Raw genomic sequence first — 20682 nt, 5'->3', positions numbered from 1 at the left:
TCCTTAGGTCGCTGGTTCAATTCCGGCTCGAAGGATGTGCCAAGCTTTTGTATACAGAGGCTCTTTTGGCCAACTCCGTCAATCCTTTCAAAGATTTTGGAACATGCTGTTTTACGAAAGACTGTTCCACTCTCTATTGAAATTTCTAAGGGCTAGTGGCGCAATGGATAACGCGTCTGACTACGGATCAGAAGATTCTAGGTTCAACTCCTGGCTAGCTCGGCACGCTGGTTTTAGTCTCTCACTGCTTTAGAACAGGATCGCTTTAAACCTTCTACTCCCTGCGTATCCCAGCTCACTTACGCCCCAAAGATACCTCACAGTGTGTCGTCTTGCAACACATGTGGCTGACCCCACACCGTAAGGAAAGCTCGTCTTCCTCTTTATCTCTGCTGTCAATGATTTTGCTCCAAACACAAAAAAAAACATGGCTGCCAGCCACATGCCGCAGAGCTACATATGCTATCCTTGGGATACGAAGGTGTTTCGGATCACATCAAAGCCACACACGACAAAAACCCACAACCGGTCGTGATCGTATAGTGGTTAGTACTCTGCGTTGTGGTCGCAGCAACCCAGGTTCGAATCCGGGTCACGGCAACCGCTGACCTAATTTGTTTGCATCGCTGAAAAAAGATCCCACTTTCAACTTAGATTTCTTAAACTTTAAAAAAAATAATTTTGTCTACAGGCCTCTGTCCCGTATCAAAGGTCTGAAAGAATCAAACAGCACAAATGGAGAAGGTCTGCCCATTTAAAGAGCATAAAAGGGGTCAAAGTATCAAACAGGCCCCAATGAGAAATAGTGCCTTTTTAATGAGTCGCCAAGGCCGCATATGTTCTGTGTTTTTTAGCTCTTCTAAAGGGAGGGTTTTCACACACTGCCACACCCAAAGTATAAACATCCTAACAACAGAAGATGAAAATCGTGTGCCAAATGAATGGATGGATAGACCTGACAAAAAAAGAACCAAACAAAATGGCTGGACTTTTGCGCTGGACAATGTGAGGGTATATTGAGGATCAACATCTGTGTTGGACGATGTGGAGACTTTCCCAGATAGATGCCAGATATGTTTTTGTTACGACTAAATGCATGATAGAAACTGAGGCTGATTTGATCTGAAACGCATCTGAAACTGATGGTTTCTCATCACTTTTTGTGTTTATTTAACTGATAAACAGGCCCAAGCCCCTGGCTCCCTTCCATAACTCATTTGGTACAGCAGAGAACTGCAGGTGTCCCATGATACGCATCTTAAGCCTGGTTACATGCATTCATACAGGATTCATGAAAAGGATGTTGGCTTTGCTCCCTTCGATAGCTCAGTTAGTAGAGCGGAGGACTGTAGGTGCCCAACAACAGTTATCCTTAGGTCGCTGGTTCAATTCCGGCTCGAAGGATGTGCCAAGCTTTTGTATACAGAGGCTCTTTTGGCCAACTCTGTCAATCCTTTCAAAGATTTTGGAACATGCTGTTTTACGAAAGACTGTTCCACTCTCTATTGAAATTTCTAAGGGCTAGTGGCGCAATGGATAACGCGTCTGACTACGGATCAGAAGATTCTAGGTTCAACTCCTGGCTAGCTCGGCACGCTGGTTTTAGTCTCTCACTTCTCCCACTGCTTTAGAACAGGATCGCTTTAAACCTTCTACTCCCTGCGTATCCCAGCTCACTTAAGCCCCAAAGATACCTCACAGTGTGTCGTCTTGCAACACATGTGGCTGACCCCACACCGTAAGGAAAGCTCGTCTTCCTCTTTATCTCTGCTGTCAATGATTTTGCTCCAAACACAAAAAAAAAACATGGCTGCCAGTCACATGCCGCAGAGCTACATATGCTATCCTTGGGATATGAAGGTGTTTCGGATCACATCAAAGCCACACACGACAACAACCCACAACCAGCCATGATCGTATAGTGGTTAGTACTCTGCGTTGTGGTCGCAGCAACCCCGGTTCGAATCCGGGTCACGGCAACCCCTGACCTAATTTGTTTGCATCGCTGAAAAAAGATCCCACTTTCAACTTAGATTTCTTAAACTTTAAAAAAAATTATTTTGTCTACAGGCCTCTGTCCCGTATCAAAGGTCTGAAAGAATCAAACAGCACAAATGCAGAAGGTCTGCCCATTTAAAGAGCATAAAAGGGGTCAAAGTATCAAACAGGCCCCAATGAGAAATAGTGCCTTTTTAATGAGTCGCCAAGGCCGCATATGTTCTGTGTTTTTTAGCTCTTCTAAAGGGAGGGTTTTCACACACCGCCACACCCAAAGTATAAACATCCTAACAACAGAAGATGAAAATCGTGTGCCAAATGAATGGATGGATAGACCTGACAAAAAAAGAACCAAACAAAATGGCTGGACTTTTGCGCTGGACAATGTGAGGGTATATTGAGGATCAACATCTGTGTTGGACGATGTGGAGACTTTCCCAGATAGATGCCAGATGTGTTTTTGTAACGACTAAATGCATGATAGAAACTGAGGCTGATTTGATCTGAAACGCATCTGAAACTGATGGTTTCTCATCACTTTTTGTGTTTATTTAACTGATAAACAGGCCCAAGCCCCTGGCTCCCTTCCATAACTCATTTGGTACAGCAGAGAACTGCAGGTGTCCCATGATACGCATCTTAAGCCTGGTTACATGCATTCATACAGGATTCATGAAAAGGATGTTGGCTTTGCTCCCTTCGATAGCTCAGTTGGTAGAGCGGAGGACTGTAGGTGCCCAACAACAGTTATCCTTAGGTCGCTGGTTCAATTCCGGCTCGAAGGATGTGCCAAGCTTTTGTATACAGAGGCTCTTTTGGCCAACTCCGTCAATCCTTTCAAAGATTTTGGAACATGCTGTTTTAGTCTGTTTTAAGTCTGGACTAAGCCTTTTCTTGCCTCCACCTCTACCATTGCTACAATGGTATATACAAACTCTAAATCAAAACAGTATAAGTCATTAATTAAAATTTGAAGACAATACATTAGTTATATCAACAAATGATGTTAAGTAATGCTTTTATATATATTTATGTGCATTTGACCTAAAATGGTTGGCTAGACCTCAGAAAAGAGATAAGTTATGTGAACTAATGGTTTTGAGTAAAGGTTACGAATGTAAACTTGAATATGTCTAAGTTATCTATGCCAATACAACTTAAAAGGTTTAGTTTCATGTTTTGTAAAAACTTAAACGGGATAAGGCAACGGGTTTCCACGCGATTTTCTAGTAAACTCAACTAGTTCGGGTTAAGAGTGTAGTTACTGCTGTTTCAGACCTCTCAATCTTTTAATTTATTTCACAGAGGGTTATTTATTTTATTTAATGATGATACTACATGTTTTTTGTTATTGTGATTGTGTACAAAGTCCAACTGTTTAAAATTTGTACATTTGTAAAGTAAATGCTACGATTGTTCACAGTTTTTAGTTTTTTTTAGGTTAAAAAATTGTTTAATTCACTCTTTTTGTTGTTGACAAATAAATATTTGGTTCTTTAAAAACAGATAAGGTCTATGATATTTCACTGTGAATAAATATGAGCTGCTATTGATTCTGAAATATTAGTAATAATTTTATGCATAAACTAGGAACAATTTATCACTCACTTCACTCATAAAATGCTTTAGGAAATATACATACTTTATATACTTTATACATACTTTAAAACAATACTATAGTTTAAGCCGTTTCATTAAAACATAATATGCAACTGGTGGGATCGAACTCGCGACTCTAGGATCAGCCGCTTCTTCTTCCTCTTTCTTTCCCCCTCCCTTCTTCCCCCTTCTTCCCCCTTCTCTCCTTTCTCCCCCCCCCCCCCCCCCTTAACAGACTATTGTTCCCCAGCTTTGGCGCAGTAGGCAGCGCGTCAAGGGCGGATTATACTTCTGCGTCTATCGTCTTGACGTGTTGCTTTGCTCTGGTCGCGAACCACTTTTCATGTTATGGTTCTGCAACCTCGGTCTGGAATTTCTCGGGACGCACAGCAGTTTCCCCTCGCGAGAATTTCGGTGGGCGGTGACGAGAACTTCGGCGGCGCTGGCGGAAGTGTTTGTTTTTACAAAAAAGAAAAAGTGTATGCAAGATATGGATTTGGAGTTGCTCGACATCGAAGAAGAACAGCTTTTTTTTTTGGAGTTGGCGAAAATGCAAAGGTGGAAGCCACACAGACAACCGGAAAGGCACACCGAGGACCAAGATCCTCATTACAAAAATGTTTGAAACATATAAATAATCCCCATGCAAATAAATTATACACACTCATAGAAAATCTTAACCTGTCCTAACCTCTTGTAACTGTTTAGAAGTTATTTATTTTATTCATTTATTTTTATTATTATTATTTATTATCCCCCTTTTTTTATTTATTGTTTTTATCTTGGGCATTTAAGATCCTTCAAGTTGTTTTTCTATATGTGGAGGTGTGAATATGTAAAGTTAAAAATAATAATTGTTTACTTCTGAGTATGTCATTGTTTTGTCTATGTGACATATTTGAATAAAAAATAAATAAATAAATAAATAAATAAATAAAAAAACACCGAGGACCAATCACAGCCGCTTTTGTCTGCGCACTTCCGTTGGTGGTCTGCGTCCGTCCGACGTTTTTTTTTTTTATTTTTTATTTATTTTTTATTTATTTTTTTTTTTATTTTTTTTTTATTGAAAGTTTTCATGAATAACAAAGCATACTGACAGTCAAAAAATAAAATAAATAATATAACATAAAATAAAATAAATAATAGCAAGAGAGAGAGAAGAGGGCCTACATTACATTAAATCAAAGCTACACATTATTTCAATTAGCCTGTTGCTCTTTTTACTCTTCATACATTTTAAGGATTTACTGTATAAAGACCACTCATTCTTAAATGCGCTGAACACAGGACTTGTCTTTATACATTTACATTTGTGTAAGAGATATTTTCCTAAACAGATGACGACGTTGATCAAGAGTTCTATGTTTTTATCTTTGTGTAAGCACCCATATTTAATTACATTCAAGTCAAAGAGAGGAACGGCTGGAATGTATTCACATAGCCAGTCGTACACATCATTCCAAAAAGTGTTACTGTACATGCACAGGAAAAATAAGTGATCAGTGGTTTCTACAACTTCACAACAAAATATGCAATTGTCAATGTCAATATTAAACCTATGGTTGAGAAGCTCCCTTGAGGGGTATATGTCATTAAATATTTTGAAATGTAGTTCTTTTGCCTTGGGAGGGATTGGTAGATTTAAAGAGAGTGTACGCAGCTTTTTAAGAGTATGTGAGTCAATATTTTGGAGATTGTTTTTACATTGAAAAGGAAATAAATAAGATGTGAATAGTCCACGTATAACTTTATTAGAAATATTTTTACTTATAAGGTCAACTTCACCAATTCTTAAAATACTAGGAAGGTCTGGAGTAGAAACAAAAGGTGTTGAGTTTTGGACCATTGACAGAAAAGCAGGAGGGAGACATTTCATGATCTTGTTGTATTGTTGTCGGTTGCATTGAAAGTTGTGTTTTAAACAGAATTTATCAAAAGGTAAGATATTTCCGTGTTCATCTAGCAGGTGTGTTGTTGACCAGATGCCCCTCTCCAACCATTCGCCAAAGAATATGGATTTGTTTCTATGAAGGATATATCTACAATTCCAAATGGGTGTGTTGTGTGGTGTAAAGTTGTGTTTGTACAGAAGATTCCAGTACAGGAGGACTTGAGAATGAAAAGAGGATAGTTTCACAGGCAACTTATTTGGGATGAAATCACAACGCAAGAGAAAATGAATACCACCAAGTTTTCTAAAGATTTCTCTAGGGACACAAAACCAAAAACTGTTGTTATTAACAAGGAATGATTTTAGCCATTTGATTTTTAAAGAGCCATTGATGCAATCAAAATCAATAGCTTGTAACCCACCATCTTCATAATTTTTCACCATGGATGACTTTCTTAAATAGTGGACTTTCCTTCTCCACATGTAGTCAAAGTTTAATTTATTTATGGCTTTAATCATTTTATTAGGAAAGGACAGAGAGCTAGCAGGATAAATACATCTGGAAATACTTTCCATTTTGGTTATGTAGATGCGACCATAGAGGGATAAGTCCCTATTTAACCACCTATCCAATCTAGATTTGCATTCATCTAATTTAGAGCATAGGTTTAGCGATTCACTGAGCTTCACATCATTTGTAATATGTACTCCAAGATATTTAACAGAGGATTTAATGGGAATGCCGTCAGCAGACGAGTGGGGGGAGTTGTGTATAGCTAGAAGTTCACATTTATTAAGGTTAAGTTGTAACCCTGAGGCATTTGAGAACTCTTTTATGTACTCTATGGCTTTTGGGACTTGTTCATGGTCTCTCAGGAACAAAGTGGTGTCATCGGCTAGCTGACTTATTTGAAGTTTAGTATTGAAAACAGTTATGTGCTGAATTTCTGAATTTTTAATTAAAATAGAAAGCATTTCAGCAGCAATTAAGAATAAATAAGGTGAGATGGGGCACCCTTGTTTTATGCCTCTTTTGATGTTAAAACGAGGGGATGTACCGTTTGAAAGAGAGACAGAACTGTTGGTGTCATGGTAGATGCATTTGATTATGTTCCTAAAAAATGTTCCAAACCCACAGCGCTTTAGAGCCTGAAAAATAAATGAATGTTCAAGAGTGTCAAATGCTTTATAAAAGTCAAGGAAGAGAATAAAACCGTCATCCTGTATATAGTCATTATATTCTATTAAGTCTAATATCAAACGTACATTATTATGTATAGATCTGCCTCTCATAAACCCAGATTGTGTTTCGCTTATTATTTGAGGAAGACCGTTTTTAAGTCTATTTGAGAAGATGTGTGTTAGTAGTTTATAGTCATTGTTAAGGAGAGTAATTGGTCGCCAATTTTCAAGACTTTTTTCATCTTTACCAGGTTTGGGAATAAGTACTATTACACCTTGTTTCATGGTGTGTGGCAGTGACAAGTTAGTTATAATTTCGTTCAAAGTATGGAATAAAACATCCTTAATATCCTCCCAGAAATGTTTGTAAAAATTGGCTGTGAGGCCGTCTTGACCAGGTGAACGATCTGGTATTAAACATTGCATAGCTTTATCTAACTCCTCATGTGAAAGAGGTGCATCACAAGTTAGTTTGAAATTTTCAGAAATATGTGGGATGTGTTCTTTAATTTTGTCAAAAAAGATGTCAGCTGCCTCTGGTGAGAAGTTGCTTGAGTATAATGAGTTGTAAAAAGTGAAAACCTTGTTTGCTATAGTTTTGGGGTCAGAACATTCAGTGCCATTTATTAGTAAAGTTTCTAAGTTATTTTTCTCCTGTCGCACCTTTTCTAGTCTACAAAAATAAGCAGAATTTCTCTCACCTTCCTCTATCCATTTGGCTCTTGACCTAATATAAGCGCCTTTGGCTTTTTTGGTATAGACGTTGTCTAGTTTAGTTTGTAAGTTAAGTAGTTTCCTTTTATCTGAATCAGACATAGTGGGCTTGTTGCAGCATATATAAATTTCCCTTAATAATTCATTTTCCTCAAGTTGAGCAGATTGCTTTAATAGTTTGCTAAAGGATATAGAGAAGTTTCTGATTTTGTATTTAATATATTCCCATTTTGAAGTGAAGGATGACAGACTTTCATCCTCGGAGATGCAGAAAACATCAGAATTCAAAAGATTGGCATTGAATTTCCAGTAACCTCTATTGCGTTTAACAGAATTGGAAGGTTTAAGTAGTAAACTTAAGAGACAGTGGTCTGATAAAGGAGCAGCGGAAATTGAACAGTTGCTGATAAGTTCTTTGAAACAGTCAGAGATGAGCCAGAAGTCAATCCTGGACCTACTTGAGCCATCTGGCTTAAACCAAGAGAATTCTTTTTGATCTTGATGTAAGGAACGCCAAGGATCTATCAAATTGTGAAGGTTACAAAAATTACACAGATGAGGATTATAGTGGTGGTTAACAAACTTACTGGGGGAGCGGTCTAACCATTCATCATGAACCATATTAAAGTCACCCCCCAGTATAATGTTGTCTGTAGGGTAAATAAGTTTAATTTCTGTGATGATATTGCTGATTTCAGAGAGTAATTCCTTATTTTGGCTTAAGTTGTTGTGACCATAGATGTTTCCCAGAATAATAAAGGAGTGTTCAATTGAAAAAACACAAAGAATCCAATGTCCATCAGAGTCTTTTCTGGTGGTGAGAATTTTCCCAGGGAAGTTGTGCAGGAGAATAGCAGTACCAGCAGAGCGATTGGTACCGTGTCCAAAAATGATTTTGTCGCCCCATTGGTTAGACCAAAACTTTTCATCAGTTTCTATGGAGTGAGTCTCCTGCAGTAAAACAACGTTTGGCTTCTTATGTTTGCAAAAAAGAAAGACAGCTTTTCTTTTGATATTGTCTCTTAGGCCCCTTGCATTAAAAGAAATTAAATTAAAATCTTCTTTGAAAGAAAACATTAGACAGTAACAATAAGGAAGAAAAATAAACAGTAACTATAAGGTAAAAAATAAACCTTTGAACTTGGAAGTAAACTTCAGAGAGTCACAGGAATAAACTTTTCCTGTAGGTAACTTGGCAAAAACGATTCCCCTTTAAGAGATTGATTAAAAAAAAACATGTCCCTCGATACTTTACCGAATTATGTGGCTTTAATGGCAACCCCGTCGATGTAGCCAATCGACCCTTTGTAATAACCTTGCTGACCAGCCTCTCTTGCCGCCTTGATCTGTGGCCACACAGCCTCTCTTGCCTTCTTGTCCTCCGGGAGAAGGTGTTCGGCGAATTTGATGTTGAGCTTCGAGCACACCTCCGAGCCCTTTGAGAGGCGCCACAGCTCATCTCGGAAGTGTCGCATGGTGAACTGTATGATGATCTGCCGGTGTTTGCCCTTTTCCTTTTGGCCTAAGCGATGCACGGAGTCGATGGCAAAGTTGATCTTTTCTGACCAGTGTGGGGCGATCTGTGCGATTACATGGGAAACCCGTTCCCGTGTGTTTTCGCTATCCTTTTCCTTGAGCTTCAGGTTCCATCGTCGTTTGTAACGCGCTAATTCCACCACCTTGTCTCGGAGGTCAGCGTTTTCTTTTTCCAGATTAGCAACTTTTTTTTTAACAGCAGCATTTTCCGATTTGCACATTTCGATTTCGTTGGCATTGAATTCGACACTTTTGGTTACCTCGGCTATGGTTGTGGTGTTTTCTTTTACTTGCAACTTCATGTCATGTAGCATAGCTGAGAGGTTGTTTATAGCTGCTAGAATGGTGGCATTGGTTACCTCCGTTTCACTCGAGGTGGACTCACGCAGTTTCATTTTCTTCGCGTCAGTTTGGGTTTTTGTGGGCGTCTCGGGCAAAGGACGGGAATTCTTTGCAGTCGAAGTCTCCATGTCTTCCACAGGTGCCACGTTGTCGCAGTAATCATGCAGGGCCAGAGCAGCAGCAGCAGTTGATTTGGTCTTTTCAGAGTCTTTGTCCTGTGACGACCCCTCCGCTCCACTAGTTGTCCCTGTTTCTCTTTAGTGCTTCTTCCCTTCTGCAGAGAGTAAGGCGGAGTGCTCGTCAGACGGATTGAGCCACACCTGGGGCTGGTGCTTCAAAAGCTTCTCTCTTGCCAGTTTGGAGCCCTCCTGACTTGCAGGGCGGCGGCTGTTTGTTGTTTTTGATCGCTTACACATTCACACACTCAGGCATGCATACACGACTGACAACTGACTTCCACGTTTCTTTAGTTTAGATTATTTTGTAAATAAAAGTTATTTTTGGAAAACTTTCGTCTTTCTCCCATTTTTGTTCCAGCCTTAGAGCCGGGCTGTGACATGGGGGCTCGTCCGATCGTCCGCTAATCCGGTGACATAAGAGATCAGCTGTAGTTATAGTTGCGAATAGAGGTGAGATTTTTTTTGTTGGGAGAAGTTGACGAAAGTGATGTTTGTTGGTTGTTTTGGTCAGTGAGCCAGCTGCTGTAAGTCTGCTTGGAGATCGTGTGTTTTGTTTGGCACTGAGTTGTCTGGTCCCGTACGCGGCCGTGGTGGCTCACGGTGGTTCTGTCCCTGTTAGGCTTTACAGCGAGTTCCCTTTTGGAGTTCGTTGGGCGGGTGTTTTTTACAGTGTTGTGAACGTGGTCAGAGCAGTTGTCTCGGGAGCACATCCGGAGCTGCAGGTGAGTCGCCATTAATTTTTGGTTGCTTTTCTCGGCTCGCGGGCGTTGGTGCATAAGAACCCACCACAAGTAACATCCGAAGACTAGGGGGGAGCTTAGCTAGAGGTTGGTGAGGCAGTTAGAGGGACGGCTCTACTGTGACGTTGCGGTTCTTGTGGGCTGGTTCAACTCAGGTAAGTAGGCTTTTGTAATTTGGTTCGGGTGCATTGGTAGGCGTAATCTGTATTTTGGACAGGTAATTGTTTGTTAGTTGGCATGGCTAGTGTAGAGGATTTTTTGAGTGATCCGTCCGAGGAGGGGCTGGAGCGCTGCACACGCGACCAGTTACTAAGGATTGCTGATCATTTTGAATTAGAGATCAGTGATAGACGGTCTAAGGAAAGTATCAAAGCTATTATCAAAGCTAATCTCACTGAGTCGGAGGTTATCAAACCTGGTAAGTCGCAGGCTGCCGGTACGGTTTCGGAAGCTGTTGTGTTTGGTGATCCTGGTTTAACTTTTGAACAGAAGTGTAAGTTGCTTGAGTTACAGGCTGAGGTGAAAAGGCTGGAAGTGGAGGAGCGTAGGCTGAGTTTAGGGGGTGCAGGCCATGCTTCTGGTAGGTTAAATTCTGGTTCTTTTGATTTTGCCAGTAACCTGCGTTTGGTTCCTCAGTTTGGTGAGCGAGATCCGGACACATTTTTCTCCCTGTTTGAGCGCGTGGCTGACAGTAGGGGGTGGACAGATTCAGACCGAACACTGTTGCTACAGTGTGTGTTAACAGGTAAAGCGCAGGAAGCGTACTCTGCTCTCACAGTAGCTGAAAGTAAAGTTTACATCACTGTGAAGGAGGCTGTTTTGACCGCTTACGAGTTGGTGCCGGAGGCTTACCGACAAAGGTTTAGGAGCTGGGAGAAGTCTGGGAAGCAGACTCATGTTGAGTTTGCCAGGGAGCTGGAGACTAATTTCAGTCGGTGGTGTGCTTCCTTGGAGGTCAGCACTTTTGGTGACCTTTGTAATTTGGTTGTTCTAGAGCAGTTTAAAAACTCTATTCCCGGTCATATTGCTGTGTATATTAGTGAACATAAAGTGAAGACTGCTGCCAAGGCCGCTAAGCTGGCAGATGAGTATGTGCTTATACACAGGGGTGGCCGTGAGTACCACTCTCGGGATGATTTTGGTTACCGGGGAGCTGGTAACAGCAGATCAGAACGGGTTACATATGGTCAAGTACAGTTTGACTCAACTAACACATGCCATTATTGCAAAGGCAGGGGGCATTGGAAAGGTGAATGTCCTAACCGGAGGAATAGTGGTCCCCAGGTTAAATCTGTTGCTCTTGCTGCCTCTGACCAACGTGTTAGTCCTGTCACTTCCTCCTCCCAGCAGGTGGAAGCTGGAGGTAGGCAGGGGCGGTTCTAGAGATTTTGCCCTGGGGGGGGCAGGCGTGGGGCAATAGGTCCAGAGGGGGGGCGGAGGTGGGGAGCAGTTTATGGACGAAAAATAGGCCTAACTCACTAGTCATTGAGCCATTGTTTGTACCATCAAGGAAAAATGATTACACTACCCAGTCAGTGACAGTGTTATCTACAAGTGCATAACAATTCTTTCAGAATGTGATCAACATCCATTCAAATGCGATATCTACAGTCAGTAGAACAGTAGTACAGTCACTAAGTGGTAACATTACTGGTGTAACATAAAAGCATGTCTTCACTGTGTAGGAGCCATTTCTTTATTTTCTCTTTAGTTCATTTACCTGTCATATCTATTAATGCCTGCCTTTTGTATATTGGTGAGTCTGTGCCCCTTCAGGTCAAAGGTGACTAAACTGGGAGGCTACCTGGAGAAGGGTGGCTGACTGGGAGCACAAAGCTGAATTTAATGTACACTCTGCCTTTAAGTTTGAAAAGGCTAAAGGAGCATGTATAATTTGTATACGTAACCCAACAAGAAAACATTGTGAAAATTCAACCTTAGTCTTGGTTCTTTGGATTTTCATACACATCAATCAGCACCGATGGTGACATAAAAAATGGATTTTAAACATAGGACAAATAGTCACACTGTATGAAGAACAGATACATATAAAAGTGTTTATGTCTGCTAGTCCTGCAGGACATTTGCCCATGAGACAAATAAAGCTAGCCTACTACTATTAGTACTACTACATGTAATTTTTTTGCAATTTTATTTGGTCATTATAATACATGACAAAATGTAAACATCAATTGATTTCTTTAACTATGTAAATGACCAAAAGGGTCTAGGCTGAAGTAAAAATAAACTTACATGCAACCATTTTGAGAAGTCTGCATATATCTTAAGTTTATCTTATTCTAGGTATTAAAGTCAGTCCTGAAGAAAACATACATTTGAAGTTTAACACTTTATTTTTGGCAAAAGACTGGAACTGACAACAGTAACAGCATCACACGCACACACACAAATTTGTCTTATTTGGTCCTCTCATCCAATTCAAACTTCATTTTAAAAAACATTTTAAACCATGTCAAGGTTAATCCATCTGAACTAAAATTACCACTCTCAACTGTTCGCAGAGAAGGAAAGTGCACAATGCTATTCACTGTTAGTACCTGACTGACCCTGTATCTGAGTCCATAATAGTCATGAATGACTAATAAAGTTACAGCTACATGCATAAATGCACTCTTACTTATGTGGACAAAGATATCTGATGTTGCTGCCAGATGATGACTGAACCTCAGTTGGAGTAGGTATGTTTGTGGCCAAATAAAAACTAGTGAGATATGGACAGCGGACATTGTGACATAACAAGAGGTGCAAAGACTTAGAATGTTGACGAAAAACTTAATTAATTAACTTACGCAATTGTACGGTTTTTGAGCAACTGCAGCATTTTGCGCTGCAGACCGACATTACTATTTCCCGTCCTGTCCTAAACTGTACTTAAAGTTAACTAAAACTTTCTAAACATGTCCTTCTAATGTTCTTTCTCCTGCAGTTAAGGCAGTGTCAGGTTAGTGCCCATCTGGACCATAGGTGGAACAAACCAAGCATTTAGTTAAACTACATCAACAATGCTCTGAGGATGTAAAGCACAGGGAAACTCAGAAACACTGTCCCCCCCCCCCCCCCCCCCTCCCCCCCTCCCCCCCTCACGCGCACACACGGCCCTCTCATTCTATTCAAAATTCATTTAACAAAAAAAAAAAAAACATCTTAGGGCCCATCTCCTCAGTTCAGTTCTATTCTGTTTAGACAAAAAAAAAAAAACACTTCATAAAGAACATCAAAAAGTCTGAAAAAGTATGACCACCAGTCATACATACAACTATTACACAGAAGGCTTCACCCATAAAAAGCTTAATACATCTGAGTTACAATGCCTAAGTATTTAAGACAGTTTAAGTCTGCTGTTCTTGTGCTTAGCAGCAAAGCGCTCTACAAATACATTTAGATCGATGGCTTTAGCACGCTTGCTTTCAATACTTAGCACAGCTAGATTTGACAAACGTTCACCACTCATTGTTGACCGCAGGTGGTCTTTTACAAGTTTAAGGACAGAGAAGCTGCGTTCACATCCTGCAGTGGTGACCGGGAGAACAGCTGCTATTTTAGACAATCTGTACAGCTCGCACATCACCTCTTTAAAGGGCTCCAAGCATTTCACCAAATCAGTGACTGAAGATGGACTGTTTACCCTTGTTTCTTTATATTTTGTGAAAAGTCTTTTTGCCTGCTTTATTTCATTTGTCACGTCTTCAGTGTTAGAACTGTATTCTTCAGCTAACAGGTTAACTAAATCCTCCCTCAAAAAGGCATCACTGCAAGGGTTTAACCCCTGAATCCCCCTCATTATATTAATATTAGCCTTGGAGAAGCGCTTTTCCATCTCACTAATTAATGAGTCAATTATCGGAAGAAATATTTTTCTTCGAAAGGCATCTTTGCCATCGACCTCACTTCTCTGTCCCAGGGTAGAGGTAACAAAACTGTCATTCAGTGCGTTTGCTTGTTTTTTGGCTCTTTTAAACCTAACAGCCACTGGGATGCTGCACCTTTCACATGTTTGCTTAGCTGTCTCCCACATTTCATCAAATAGCCTAGTGTTGCTGCGATGTTCATTCAAAGTCTGCCTAAGAGTCTCAATCATATCCACAGCCTTCAATAAATCGGTGTTGGGTGACTGGAGGAGATCAGATACATATTTTGCCTCACCCAACACTGTTCTGAACACTGTCAGAAGTCCAATAAAGTTCAGGTCAATTTGATAAAGTAGACCCCTTGCCTTTACAGCTCTCTCAGAGTGAGATTCATTGGCAACATCATCCAAAACTGTCAACACAGCAGACAAGCGATCCAGCAAGTTTCGACATGCAGTATAGCGGCACGCCCATCTGGTGTCGCTAAGGCTTGGCAGCTCCCTAGGTGGACCACTAAACATTTCTCTTTGTTTTTCCAGCCACTTTTCATGGACATACGAGCCAGACATAAAGACATATAACTGTTGCAGTAAAGTGAAGAACTCTCCAGCTTCTGGAACCGTTTTCACACAATCTACCAACACAAGGTTCAGGCAATGTGCATTGCAGTGCACATAGAATGCAAGCTTGGCCTCCTTTTTAATTCTTGCCTGGACTCCCGAGCAAGTCCCACTCATCACTGATGCGCCATCATATCCCTGACCAACGAGATTTTCCCTGTACTCCAGCCCAAATTTCTCCAAACAACTAATGATCATGTTGGATAAGCTCCCTGCATCTAAATGTTTTGCCTCTGAAAACCCAATAAAACTCTCACGTACTACACCATCATAATAGTACCGCAAAACAATGGACATTTGCTCCTTTTTACTGATGTCCTTTGTCTCATCAGCCATAACTGAGAAATACTCACTGGCTTTAACTTCATCCATAATTTCATCCAGGACCATTTCTGCTAAATTGTCCAAGATCTCATTTTGAATACTTTTCGATGTGTATGTTGCGTTTCTAGGTCCCTCATTTAACCTTTTTTTAATAAAGGCATCATGCTCACTCACCAGATTTAAAATTTCACGAAAATTTCCCCTGTTTTTCGATGTCTCTGATTCGTTATGACCACGTTGGGCAATGTTTTGAGTTGCTGTGAGGAGCAGCACTTCACCTAGAGTTTTCAAATAATGCTTATTGTTTTCAATATGATCTTTATTGTTTTTGCTGATCATCCCCAGCACTGAGGTTTTGTTTTGGGCCATTTTTTGGTATTCTCCCCATGCCATCATGGCATTTGCATGTGCCTCTGACTTACTGTGCAGAATAAACCCCCTATCTTTACATGTGGCCTTTTTCCAGTTGGAGTAACCCCCCTTTGATGTAAAGACAGTGCCCTGACCTTTAGAAAAGGCAAAATGCCTGCAAGCAAAACAATACGCAGCATTATTTGATGGCGAATATTCCAACCATGCATGTTCGCTATACCAGTCCCTGCGGAAAGATCGCATTGCACAGCCTTGCAAGGTCTTGGGAAAGACTTTGAGATGTGGCTGCGTTGGTCCTTCCGCCTTTGACTTTGATATATCTATAAGTAGATACACAAAGGGGGTCAGATCAGGATGATCATAGTACTGATTCAAAACTCAACACACTAGTGCAGTGAAGCATAGTTTGGGAAACACTGACACATACAGTAACTGAGAAGCTAATGCATATTTAAAATTAATGGACCTATTTCACAAGTTCAATATCCAACAAAGACAATTTAAAAGCCTATATTGCTATATTGCCTATGTTATTAAAAGGCAAAACATACAAATATGGCTCATGAGCTTCAGAATCTCTGAACCCCCCCAAAACCACTTCTACTAACTCAAAGGTTGAGCAACACTGCTAACATACCATGAGCTCCAGGTGGAAGCTCATTGAAGGTTGGCGCCTCTTCTCCCTTCCTCTGCTGCTGCTCACGCTCCTCCTCTCCCTCATGCTGCTGCTGTTCCCCACGCTCCTCCTCTCCCTCATGCTGCTGCTGTTCCCCACGCTCCTCCTCTCCCTCATGCTGCTGCTGTTCCCCACGCTCCTCCTCTCCCTCATGCTGCTGCTGTTCCCCACGCTCCTCCTCTCCCTCATGCTGCTGCTGTTCCCCACGCTCCTCCTCTCCCTCATGCTGCTGCTGTTCCCCACGCTCCTCCTCTCCCTCATGCTGCTGCTGCTCACGCTCCTCCTCTCCCTCATGCTGCTGCTGTTCCCCACGCTCCTCCTCTCCCTCATGCTGCTGCTGTTCCCCACGCTCCTCCTCTCCCTCATGCTGCTGCTGTTCCCCACGCTCCTCCTCTCCCTCATGCTGCTGCTGTTCCCCACGCTCCTCCTCTCCCTCATGCTGCTGCTGTTCCCCACGCTCCTCCTCTCCCTCATGCTGCTGCTGCTCACGCTCCTCCTCTCCCTCATGCTGCTGCTGTTCCCCACGCTCCTCCTCTCCCTCATGCTGCTGCTGTTCCCCACGCTCCTCCTCTCCCTCATGCTGCTGCTGTTCCCCACGCTCCTCCTCTCCCTCATGCTGCTGCTGTTCCCCACGCTCCTCCTCTCCCTCATGCTGCTGCTGCTCACGCTCCTCCTCTCCCTCATGCTGCTGCTCTTCATTCTCACACTCCTCTCCTGCATGTCTCTCCTTGGTCTGCTCTAATACCCCTGTCTGCTGCCTCTTTGCTTTTTTGTGGGGGTTAAAAAAAAACAAAATACTCTGCTGTCTCTTCATTGCCCTGTCTAGATTAGAGATCAACATGAGAAAGTTTAGTAGATTACTTACAACCATCATGTCATGTAGCTATGGTCTGTAAATAGAATCAATAGAATGTTAATGTGTCCCTGCGAAGTTCCATTAGGAATTATTCATTCATGTATTCCATAGACGACCATTGAACTGTATCAAAAAGGATATTTTGAGACTGAACAAATATTCACTCCTCTTTTTAACTTGAAATGGATAGTCATAGTACTGTAGGCATATTTAAGTATTATTTTGCATAACATATCAACATCTCAGGTGATTGAGGTGTTTGTTTTGGATTCAAATTTGTTCAGTTAGCAACGCACAGCATATGATAGGCCTACAGAGGTTAGACACTTTGACTTGCGCCATCAGTCATTCAATCGCAGCGATGCGGACAATTTCCCCCCTCACCCCCTGCCATACACACACACACATTTACACACATGCCTACATGTAATGTAAAGCGACCTTGGGTATCTTGAAAAGCGCTATATAAAACTAAGTTATTATTGTTATTATTATTATAGACGATAGGCTATAATGCAGAGAAATAGGGGCAGCTATTTGGTAACCTTCCTCAGAGAAAAAAGTTTGGGCCCACTTCAGAACTTCACTACAGTACAATGACAAGACTACCACAAACAATTTTCCACAAAATGTATTAAGTATTTCAAATACGTTTGCAAAATTACATTTATAAGATCGAGTTGATCATAGTCTAACTCTGGCAACCTAAATGCTGGGGCTATCACTTGGTGGACGAATGATGGTGACAGGTCCGGTTTGAAATTAAAAAATAAAAATTCTTCAAAATAATTCCTTCGTTAATAATTGGTCACACAGAATTTTATTTTGTTAACCCATAAGAACCCAGACCCATTTCTACTTAAATGAAAATTAAGGGGGTTATAATACAGACTAAATAGACCACATAGAAACCAATTTTTTTTCCAAAATACCACCCCCCACTGTCAGAGATCTGTAATGTGACATATATGTCACATTGGGAGTTAAGAACCTGGATAATTTCTCCATCAAGGAAAATGATGGGGCACGTAAGGATGTGTGACACCTGTGTCACGGTGGGTGGCACAGGTGCGGCTTATCTGCAGATTTTCACATCTTCATTGTAAACAAATGAATAACATAGCTAATTACACTGGTGGGACTGTTCAGCTGTTTCAGACTGATACCTCCGGTTCAGGCTGCTCCTCATCCTCAACACGCACTTCTCTTTTTCAATCGCGGAAAATATTTTTCAATACTCATCTGGATTGAAGCAGCAAACATTCAGTGTAAGAGTTTAAAAAAACTACTTTATTTGATTCACAGCTGCTAGTGTTTCGACCTCGACAACCCAACTACATTTTTTTTTTTTTTACGGCAAACTTGCGACTAGTTAACTTTATAAAGAAGACGTAATCGCTTGTTTGCTATGGGTCGGGACGGGACCGTCTTCTTTCAGTTGAGCTAATCTAACGACGCTGAAGCTAGCAAGCATCCAGCTTCCAGGGAAGCACGGAGGGGAGGGGTTGTGTATGTGAGTAAGCGAGAGAGACGCAGGGAGAGCAGGGAAAGGAAGCTTAACGAATACGAGTATTTTTTAAACAGCGTTAAAAAAAATTAATAATAACGAAACGCAATATGTGGCGGCCAGTGTTTAATCTGTGGCGCACCGCCACGAATTAGTCTATGATGTGTGGGAGACACTGTAATACTTGGCACACTGCGAACCAATATCAAACATAACTACAGCACAATTCGCCGGCTAGTGAAGCTGCGCCCAAACGCAGAGCCTCCGCTCTCATATCAGTTTCAACTGCGCCCAACAGACATCCCTCTAAAACATGACAATATCTCGAAATAATTGAATACAAACATATATATTTTAATACAACAATCTGTTCATTAAGCTGTTGTGAACTAGACTAGTGTGAAGTGTGTAGTTACACTTCAGCAACATCATTTTCCCGTAGTGTATTTTCATGCCGGCCGGCGGCGGCCGCTATGGGAGAACGGCCGGCAACGGCCGCTATGGAGTCTAGAGGGATAATAGGCAAAACAGACATTATACTATCCTTAAAAATATTACTGACGTTGAGTACTGATGGACAGCAACCTATGTAAACTACCAATATGTTACAATTCACATAGAATCTACCCCAAAGTAAAGAAATAGCTGCTAGTTTAGTGCTAGTTCTGGAACTGGAACACGAGTAGCCGCCATCCTGCTGCTTACGGATTAAACTAAAATAAATAATACCAAAATATGACTCAGGACAGGGCTATGTTGACTTAGTTTATATGATGGGTTTCAATGATTTTGACCAACCTCTTTCTCACGCCTCTGAAGTCCTAGCTTGTGGTGGTGGTGGAATCTGAGCGGCTAGAGCTAGGTGTTTCTCAGTCGCAGAAAGGGCAAAACCATTTTGAAATTCCAGAGGGGGATGAGGACGTTTTAAAAAGTAGTCATAGGTAGCCAGAGAGAAAAGAGTAAGTGCATTTATGTGAATATGAATAAACCACTAAATTTGAAAACTAGAATTTACATTTTACTCTGGGGGGGCAACTGGGGGGGCAGAATATAAATCCACCGGGGCAAATGCCCCTGCTTGCCCCCCCGTAGAACCGCCACAGGAGGTAGGTGCACTTTGGATAAGGCTGATTTCTCAGCTTTTGTCTCAGATGGCTATGTGTCACTGGTTGGGAGTGATGTCACTGTGCCGGTAAAAATTCTGAGAGATACGGGGGCTTTTGACTCATATATTGTGAGTTCTGTGTTACCTTTTTCTGAGGAAACCAATACTGGAGACTCCATTTTGATGCAGGGAATGGGGCTAATGGTGTTGCCAGTTCCGCTGCATAAACTGACGCTGCACTGTGGGTTGGTTCAGGGTGAGGTTACCATGGGGGTGCGTCCTGCACTTCCCCTTAAGGGGGTGGATATTATTCTTGGTAATGGTCTTGCTGGGAGACATGTGTGGGCTGATGGTCTGCCACCTCCACCCATAGTAACATCTTCACCTGTTGTTACAGGAAAGCCAGATGAGAGTGCTCAGTGTTTTCCTGGAGTTTTTACAGCTGGTGCGGTGACACGAGCTATATGCCGTGTTGAGTCGGAGTCCAATACTGACCTGGAAGATGAGAGGGCAGGAGAAAGTGAGGTCTTCTCTGTAGACATCCCTGAGTCTCTTTTGTCTGTTTCTCGCAGTGACCTGCTGGCGGAGCAGAGAGCAGATCCCTCTCTGAGTCAGTTGTTTGATCAGGTTCTCACGGTTAAGGAGGCAGAGAGTGTTGCAAGTGGGTACGTGTTGAAGGATGGGCTGTTGGTGCGGAAATGGCTGCTGCATGGGGAAAACTTTGTTGGTGACCCGGTCTGGCAGATTGTTGTTCCTTCCAAGTTTCGCAGTGAGGTGCTGAAGGCTTCCCATGATCAGTCTGGGCATCTGGGTGTCCACAAGACTTATAATTATATTCTGCGGTACTTTTTCTGGCCTTGGTTAAAAAAGGATGTGTGTAGGTACATTAGAACATGTCAGATGACCGGTCTGCACATCCAGAAGTGAGGAACAGCTGGCCGAACAGAGAAATGCAGCGAGGGAGTGTTGCTGGGCTGACTGAGGTTTGCAGAGTGGTGCATGTGCCCTCTTTGAGTTCCAGGGGGGAACTTTGTTTTTATGGGGGGGGGTGTGACGACCCCTCCGCTCCACTAGTTGTCCCTGTTTCTCTTTAGTGCTTCTTCCCTTCTGCAGAGAGTAAGGCGGAGTGCTCGTCAGACGGATTGAGCCACACCTGGGGCTGGTGCTTC

The 20682-nt window shown here is 41.9% G+C and overlaps 5 non-coding genes across 5 annotated transcripts; all 5 read left to right on the top strand.

Annotated features, from left to right (window-relative positions):
* Window positions 1–149: 149 nt before the first annotated feature.
* Window positions 150–222, top strand: trnar-acg (transfer RNA arginine (anticodon ACG)). Its single transcript has one exon. It is a non-coding gene; the product is annotated as a tRNA-Arg (tRNA).
* A 1093-nt stretch (window positions 223–1315) lies between these two features.
* On the top strand, window positions 1316–1404 carry trnay-gua (transfer RNA tyrosine (anticodon GUA)). The gene is given in 2 exon segments: window positions 1316–1352; window positions 1369–1404. It is a non-coding gene; the product is annotated as a tRNA-Tyr (tRNA).
* A 114-nt stretch (window positions 1405–1518) lies between these two features.
* trnar-acg (transfer RNA arginine (anticodon ACG)) lies at window positions 1519–1591 on the top strand. Its single transcript has one exon. It is a non-coding gene; the product is annotated as a tRNA-Arg (tRNA).
* Window positions 1592–1907: 316 nt separating this feature from the next.
* Window positions 1908–1979, top strand: trnah-gug (transfer RNA histidin (anticodon GUG)). The gene has a single exon. It is a non-coding gene; the product is annotated as a tRNA-His (tRNA).
* Window positions 1980–2694: 715 nt separating this feature from the next.
* Window positions 2695–2783, top strand: trnay-gua (transfer RNA tyrosine (anticodon GUA)). The gene is given in 2 exon segments: window positions 2695–2731; window positions 2748–2783. It is a non-coding gene; the product is annotated as a tRNA-Tyr (tRNA).
* The last annotated feature ends 17899 nt before the right edge of the window (window positions 2784–20682 follow it).

The sequence above is a fragment of the Odontesthes bonariensis genome, chromosome 8 (assembly GCF_027942865.1).
Source record: "Odontesthes bonariensis isolate fOdoBon6 chromosome 8, fOdoBon6.hap1, whole genome shotgun sequence".
Taxonomy (NCBI): Eukaryota; Metazoa; Chordata; class Actinopteri; order Atheriniformes; family Atherinopsidae; genus Odontesthes; species Odontesthes bonariensis.
Note: the sequence above shows the minus strand (reverse complement) of the source record. Positions and strands in the feature narration are given on the sequence as shown.